The sequence below is a fragment of the Schistocerca americana genome, chromosome 7 (assembly GCF_021461395.2).
Source record: "Schistocerca americana isolate TAMUIC-IGC-003095 chromosome 7, iqSchAmer2.1, whole genome shotgun sequence".
In the NCBI taxonomy this organism is placed as follows: Eukaryota; Metazoa; Arthropoda; class Insecta; order Orthoptera; family Acrididae; genus Schistocerca; species Schistocerca americana.
In genome coordinates, this window is record NC_060125.1 from 335,589,220 (window position 1) to 335,597,317 (window position 8,098).

Genomic DNA, 8,098 nt, shown 5'->3' on the forward strand with positions numbered 1-8,098 from the left:
GTCATCCATACCATATTCTAAACGACAACTAAACTCCATCCGAACAGGCCTTGGAAGGCCCAACCGTACCGACCGGCCGCCGTGTCATCCTCAGCCCACAGGCGCCACTGGATGCGGATATGGAGCGGCATGTGGTCAGCACACCGCTCTCCTGGCCGTATGACGGTTTACGAGATCGGAGCCGCTACTTCTCAGTCAAGTAGCTCCTCAGTTTGCCTCACAAGGGCTGAGTGCAGCCCGCTGGCCAACAGCGCTCGGCAGACCGGATGGTCACCCATCCAAGTGCTAACCCAACCCGACAGCGCTTAACTTCGGTGCACTGACGGGAACCGGTGTTACCATTGCGGCAAGGCCGTTGGCGCTGTACCATATTCTTCTCAGACAAATGCCTATAGGAAGTTATGTATGGGTACGTGTTTTATGTAATCCTAACTTTTCCTTTATGATCACCAGCCTCTATTTCATGAACAGTTCCTGTCTTGAATGATAACAGTTCTGTTACCTTGGTTGTGGGCTCAGGCGAATTTCCTGCTCTGTTCAGTCTTAGAAACGGAGGGCTGACATTTGAATGCACAGGACAATAGCATGGGGGAGAATCGAAGAACAAGGAAAGAAATAGTAGCAGAGGACCCAGCCCGCTTTTATCTGGAAGTTAAGGGTAGAAGCTTCGATATCTTCTGAGAAAATCAATCAGTTAAAAAGGGCAAACAAGGGACCCCATTTCGCCGTCGTGTTCTGCCTGGAAGTAGGCCCGTTACTGGCCGGCATGTGCGACAAAAAGTGCGTCGTTCTGGGGGTGTTGAGGAGTGAACGGATGGCAGTTGAAGACGGGACGGGATGCAGACTGGATGTGTTGGAAATTCCGCTGGCCGATTGAAACACGCTTTGCACCTGTACCATGACGCAATGACGTTGAGAGGCAATACAAATGCTTGCTGGGATACTGCTAGTGACGCTTCGATCAGAGCTTATTCGCAGTCATAGTCCCCTGTACTAAAATCATTTAGAATGGCTGAAATCCTTGTAACGTGTGTCATACGCTAAATTCCTTACACCATCCTCTTTTAGTTTCACCCATATGTTTATTCTCTTAGTTTGTTAACTGTGATTAATATCCATTCCTCTCTCGATTTTTTCGCGTCCCGTGGAAATCGGGTAATGAATTTGTAGCTTTATCAGTTTCGCGAATCTCCTTGAATGAGTAACAGCAAAGTTCTCTCCTGTTCTGTGCCCTCATCAATGCTTACCTCAGTTGCAGCATGTTGGATCATGCACAAGTTTATAAAATCGTTTGCCATGATCCAATGGAGGCGGCCCCCTTGCTGATCATTTTATCTGGCGAGTTACTGTCAATTCCCCATTTCGTAAAAGGTAGCACTTTTTAAAAACATTGGTTGTTATACATTTCAAATTTACTGCATGTAGAAGTAACTGTTATAAGATATAACTGTTTGAACTCAACATTTCTTCGAGCCTACCAGACCTTTTTCAATTGCATCAGGCAGTTGATTATGAAAGATGTGAGTTACAGCAAAACATTATATTTGGCTGCATGACACCATACTGTTCTGCTTGTCTCCACTACGTTTTACTTGTTTTCAGGTCAGAACAATTGGAGTTAGTTATGAATGTTATTACAGTCACATTCTTCGTATTTTAGTAAGAAATTCGGATTAAATTCACTAGCTTACCATCAGATCAACCTACGCTATCAAATTGAAAAACAGAGCCCTTACATTATAAGCTTTATGGCCACCCTACCGTAGAATAGCTCTATGTGACATCTCTGATTCCTTTCTCAGACAATGAATTAAGAATTAATGTATGTAACTAATCTTTTCCCTTTGCTCTTACAGGGTAGTTCTGGCTTGAGTGTTTTCTGAGTTCTCTGCGTGGAAAAGAAATTGGCGTTGTCGTTTATACGGCGTTGTTTTTGGTTGTTTTATGTGGTTAACGATTTTATTCGCATATCGATTTGTTGTTTGTAGCTTATGAGATTGTTGAAAGAGGTTAAGTGACAAAGATAGTACTTGTGTGAGGGATTTATGAGTCTATAATGTTTTCCGGGTCTAATTTCACGATAGTCAGCTGCGAACTAGAAGTACTACTCAACGCAGCTACGAGCTAGAAGTACTACTTGTTGAGGCTCAGACGATGAGGAGATTTTCAGGAAGCCTTAACAGGTGAAAGTTCACGGAACGCGGAAAGCGAAGTCGGTAGCTCGCAGTTTCCGTTACTACTCACCGGTGGCGCGAAGGTTGTTACTCAACAAAGTTTTGACTTAATATGAGACGCGAGAGCTGAGAGTCTAGTTGGTAGTAGATCGCAGACAGCTCGTTCCATGGGACAGACATCTCTCGAAGTGGCAGAGAATGAGGTGCACTCAGACACGCCACTTAATCTCCTCTCTGTCTTTGACTTTAGAACCTCACGTGCTCTCATGTGGGAAATAAAAATTCAAGGCGAAACTGCATCAAAGGGCCGGCCAGCGTGGCCGTGCGGTTCTAGCCGCTTCAGTCTGGAATAGCGTGACCGCTACGGTCGCAGGTTCGAATCCTGCCTTGGACATGGATGTGTGTGATGTCCTTAGGTTAGTTAGGTTTAAGTAGTTCTAAGTTCTAAGGGACTGATGACCACAGATGTTAAGTCCCACAGTGCTCAGAGCCATTTGAACCGTTTTGCATCAAAGGAAGTAAAATAGCTAGTTGAGGCAACAACTGCAACAAAAATATAAGAGTAGGGAAAGGATATTAACTTAAGGCTAGATGATTTTACAGCAGAAAATCGAGATATAGTCGAGAACCTTCAGTCGGTACTTACCAGTGTTAAATCGAGTTAGACACTGTTACCAAGTGCCACGAAGAGACTACGGCAAACAATACGAAGCCAGTCGAGAAGAACAGATAGCAAATATCAATTCCAGATGGTAACAGAGGCAGATTCAGCTCTTGTGCAAAAGGTCGTGATCGAGGGTTCCTAAGGAACAAATAGAGAGGCTGCACGGAGTCCGTCAGTAAGTAGCTCGACATGAAGAGATCTGAAACCAACAAGGTGGCGACATGACCGAAGTGTCCTGTCAAATAGATGCACACATGGCCACAACATAAAAGTTATCAACGCGTGAGAACGCTAGCACACATAGGACACGTCAAGTCGGAGAAGCGCAGACAGAGGAAGTAAAGTTTTTGCTTCAATTTAAGGAAAATCGGATCAACATTAACAAAAGACGTCGCGAAATGTTGTACACACAAGATAAATGTACTTGGTGGACAATCGTGGGAACTATAGCAAAAGGACTGTTCAAGTGTTTCCGTGCAAAAAAAAGAAAATGCTATGAATTAGATGAACTCTGAAAATCTGAAGAGACGTTGACGAGGGTTCAGGTTCTGATGTCAGTTAATAGGGACGTTCTGAATGATCCCTTCAGTGAATTCGAAGGTGGCGGATATCGGAGGCACTTCCTCACGGCTCAAATTTGCATTCTCTTACGTTCATTGCAGAATTTGGCAACACATTTCCCCTGGCTTGGAGTACATTGTTACAGACGAATGCTGTATGTGCACTTTCTACATCTACATCTACATCTTCATACATAGTCTGCAAGCCAGCGTACAGTGCGTGGCGGAGGGTACCCTTTACCACAACTAGCCGTTTTCTTTCCTGATCCACTCGCAGACAGAGCGATGGGAAAACGGTTACCCATATGCCTCCGTATGCTTTCTCCTCTCCGTTAAGGTAAAGATATTGTATTTCTTGTTTTGAAGACAGGAAGTCCTCCTACTTAAAATTAATCACGTGTGGCCATTAAACTACATATCATCATTAATGGATGTGTTAAATAACAATATGACTTAGTGTTTGGGGGCATTAGTGTCACACACTTGGCTAGTTCAGCAAGAAATACCGATTAAGGTCATTAGTCTAGCATCAGATCACTCCATGCTTTTTTTTTTTTTTTGGTCATCAGTCTACTGACTGGTTTGATGCGGCCCGCCACGAATTCCTTTCCTGTGCTAACCTCTTCATCTCAGAGTACCACTTGCAACCTACGTCCTCAATTATTTGCTTGACGTATTCCAATCTCTGTCTTACTCTACAGTTTTTGTCCTCTACATCTCCCTCTAGTACCATAGAAGTCATTCTCTCATGTCTTAGAAGATGTCCTATCATCCTGACCCTTCTCCTTATCAGTGTATTCCACATATGGCTTTCCTCTCCGATTCTGCGTAGAACCTCCTCATTCCTTACCTAATCAGTTCACCTAATTTTCAACATTCGTCTATAGCACCACATCTCAAATGCTTCGATTCTCTTCTGTTCCGGTTTCCCACAGTCCATGTTTCACTACCATACAATGTTGTACTCCAGACGTACATCCTCAGAAATGTCTTCCTCAAATTAAGGCCGGTATTTGATATTAGTAGCCTTCTCTTGGCCAGAAATACCTTTTTTGCCATAGCAAGTCTGCATTTGACGTCCACCTTGCTCCTAGGTAGCAGAATTCCTTAACTTCATTGACTTCGTGACCATCAATCCTGATGTAAAGTTTCTCGCTGTTCTCATTTCTACTACTTCTCATTACCTTCGTCTTTCTCCGATTTACTCTCAAACCATACTGTGTAGCCGGTCGAAGTGGCCGTTCTAGGCGCTGCAGTCTGGAACCGCGAGATCGCTACGGTCGCAGGGTCGAATCCTGCCTCGGGCATGGATGTGTGTGATGTCCTTAGGTTAGTTAGGTTTAACTAGTTCTAAGTTCTAGGGGACTAATGACCTCAGAAGTTGGGTCCCATAGCGCTCAGAGCCATTTGAACCATTTGAACCATATTGTGTACTCATTAGACTGTTCATTCCGTTCAGCAGATCATTTAATTCTTCTTCACTTTCACTCAGGATAGCAATGTCATCAGCGAATAGTATCATTGATATCCTTTCACCTTGTATTTTAATTCCACTCCTGAACCTTTCTTTTATTTCCATCATTGCTTCCTCGATGTACAGATTGAAGAGTAGGGGCGAAAGGCTACAGTCATGTCTTACACCCATCTTAATACGAGCACTTCGTTCTTGATCGTCCACTCTTATTATTCCCTCCTTGTTGTTGTACACATTGTATATGACCCGTCTTTCCCTATAGCTTACCCCTACGTTTTTCAGAATCTCGAACAGCTTGCACCATTCTATATTGTCGAACGCTTTTTCCAGGTCGACAAATCCTATGAAAGTGTCTTGATTTTTCTTTAGCTTTGATTCCATTATTAGCCGTAACGGCAGATTTGCCTCTCTCGTCCCTTTACTTTTCCTAAAGCCAAACTGATCGTCACCTAGCGCATTCTCAATTTTCTTTTCCATTCTTCTGTATATTATTCTTGTAAGCAGCTTCAATGCATCAGCTGTTAATGTGATTGTGCGATAATTCTCCGACTTGTCAGCTCTTGCCGTCTTCGGAATTGTGTGGATGATGCTTTTCCGAAAGTCAGATGGTATATCGCCAGACTCATATATTCTACACACCAACGTGAATAGTCGTTTTGTTGCCACTTCCCCGAATGATTTTAGAAATTCTGATGGAATGTTATCTATCCCTTCTGCCTTATTTGACCGTAAGTCGTCCAAAGCTCTTATAAATTACGACTCTAATACTGGATCCCCTATCTCTTCTAAATCGACTCCTGTTTCTTCTTCTATCACATCAGACATATCTTCACCCTCATAGAGGCTTTCAATGTATTCTTTCCACCTATCTGCTCTCTCCTCTGCATTTAACAGTGGTAATCCCGTTGCACTCTCAATGTTACCACCATTGCCTTTAATGTCTCCAAAGGTTGTTTTGACTTTCCTGTATACTGAGTCTGTCCTTCCGACAATCACATCTTTTTCGATGTCTTCACATTTTTCCTGCAGCCATTTCGTCTTAGCTTCCCTGCACTTCCTATTTATTTCATTCCTCAGCGACTTGTATTTCTGTATTCCTGATTTTCCCGGAACATGTTTGTACTTCCTCCTTTCATCAATCAACTGAAGTATTTCATTTGTTACTCTTGGTTTCTTCGCAGCTACCTTCTTTGTACCTATGTTTTCCTTCCCAACTTCTCTGATGGCCCTTTTCAGAGATGTCCATTCCTCTTCAACTGCTTTTAATGTCTCCAAAGGTTGTTTTGACTTTCCTGTATACTGAGTCTGTCCTTCCGACAATCACATCTTTTTCGATGTCTTCACATTCTTCTGACTTCCACGCCCCGACTCGTAGGACGTTATCCTTTCTTTGATTATTCAATCTTCTTCTCATGGTAACCTCCCCCTTGGCAGTCCCCTCCCGGAGATCCGAATGGGGGACTATTCCGGAATCTTTTGCCAATGGAGAGATCATCATGACACTTCTTCGATTACAGGCCGCATGTTCTGTGGATACACGTAACGTGTCTTTACTGCAGTTGTTTCCATTGCCTTCTGCATCCTCATGTCGTTGATCATTGCTGATTCTTCCGCCTTTAGGGGCCATTTCCCACCCCTAGGACAAGAGAGTGTCCTGAACCCCTATCCGCTCTTCCTTAGTACTTCCGTATCCCACTTCTTTGCATACTGATTCTTTCTGACTAATGTCTTGAGTATCAGCCTACTCTTCATCACTACTACATTGTGATCTGAGTCTATATCTGCTCCTGGGTACGCCTTACAATCCTGTATGTGATTTCGGAATCTCTGTCTGACCATGATGTAATCTAATTGAAATCTTCCCGTATCTCCCGGCCTTTTCCAAGTATACCTCCTCCTCTTGTGATTCTTGAATAGGGTATTCGCTATTACTAGCTGAAACTTGTTACAGAACTCAATTAGTCTTTCTCCTCTTTCATTCCTAGTCCCAAGCCTATATTCTCCTGTAACCTTTTCTTCTACTCCTTCCCCTACAACTGCATTCCAGTCGCCCATGACTATTAGATTTTCGTCCCCCTTTACATTCTGCATTACCCTTTCAATATCCTCATACACTTTCTCTATCTGTTCATCTTCAGCTTGCGACGTCGGCATGTATACCTGAACTATCGTTGTCGGTGTTGGTCTGCTGTCGATTCTGATTAGAACAACCTGGTCATTGATCTGTTCACAGTAACACACCCTCCGCCCTACCTTCCTATTCATAACGAATCCTACCCCTGTTGTACCATTTTCTGCTGCTGTCGATATTACCCGATACTCATCTGACCAGAAATGCTTGTCTTCCTTCCACTTCACTTCACTGACCCCTACTATATCTTGATTGAGCCTTTGCATTTCCCTTTCCAGATTTTCTAGTTTCCCTACCACGTTCAAGCTTCTGACTTCCACGCCCCGACTCGTAGGACGTTATCCTTTCTTTGATTATTCAAATTCCTTCTCATGGTAACCTCCCCCTTGGCAGTCCCCTCCCGGAGATCCGAATGGGGGACTATTCCGGAATCTTTTGCCAATGGAGAGATCATCATGACACTTCTTCGATTACAGGCCGCATGTTCTGTGGATACACGTTACGTGTCTTTAATGCAGTGGTTTCCATTGCCTTCTGTATCCTCATGCCGTTGATCATTGCTGATTCTTCCGCCTTTAGGGGCCATTTCCCACCCCTAGGACAAGAGAGTGTCCTGAACCCCTATCCGCTCCTCCGCCCTCTTTGACAAGGCCGTTGGCAGAATGAGGCTGATTTCTTGTGCCGGAAGTCTTCGGCCGCCAATGCTGATTATTTATCAAAATTTAGGCAGGGGCGGGGTTCGAACCGGGGACCGAAGACGTTTTTGATTATGAATCAAAGACGCTACCACTAGACCACGTGTACAACTCCATGCTACCAAACTTATAAACAAGACCGGCATCTTATATAATAACGGAAACAGACTTGGAGATGATCATAGTCAAATGGCATTTCAAAGTCAGGAAGATGAAATTTGACGTATACCTCGCATGAGTGAACTCCTCCCTTGTTGGTAGCCTGATGCAGTGCTGCGTGAGCTACAATGTGCATACAGAATACGATCAGAGGTATCTTGACACCTACCAATGGACTCAGTATTGTCTGTGTCTTCAGTCAAACCAAAAAGGAATTCGCAACGACAGGACTGCGAGGATG

At 43.8% G+C, this 8,098-nt stretch overlaps 1 pseudogene; it reads right to left on the reverse strand.

Annotated features, from left to right (window-relative positions):
* Positions 1-242: 242 nt before the first annotated feature.
* Positions 243-360, reverse strand: LOC124623364 (annotated as a pseudogene).
* Positions 361-8,098: the final 7,738 nt, after the last annotated feature.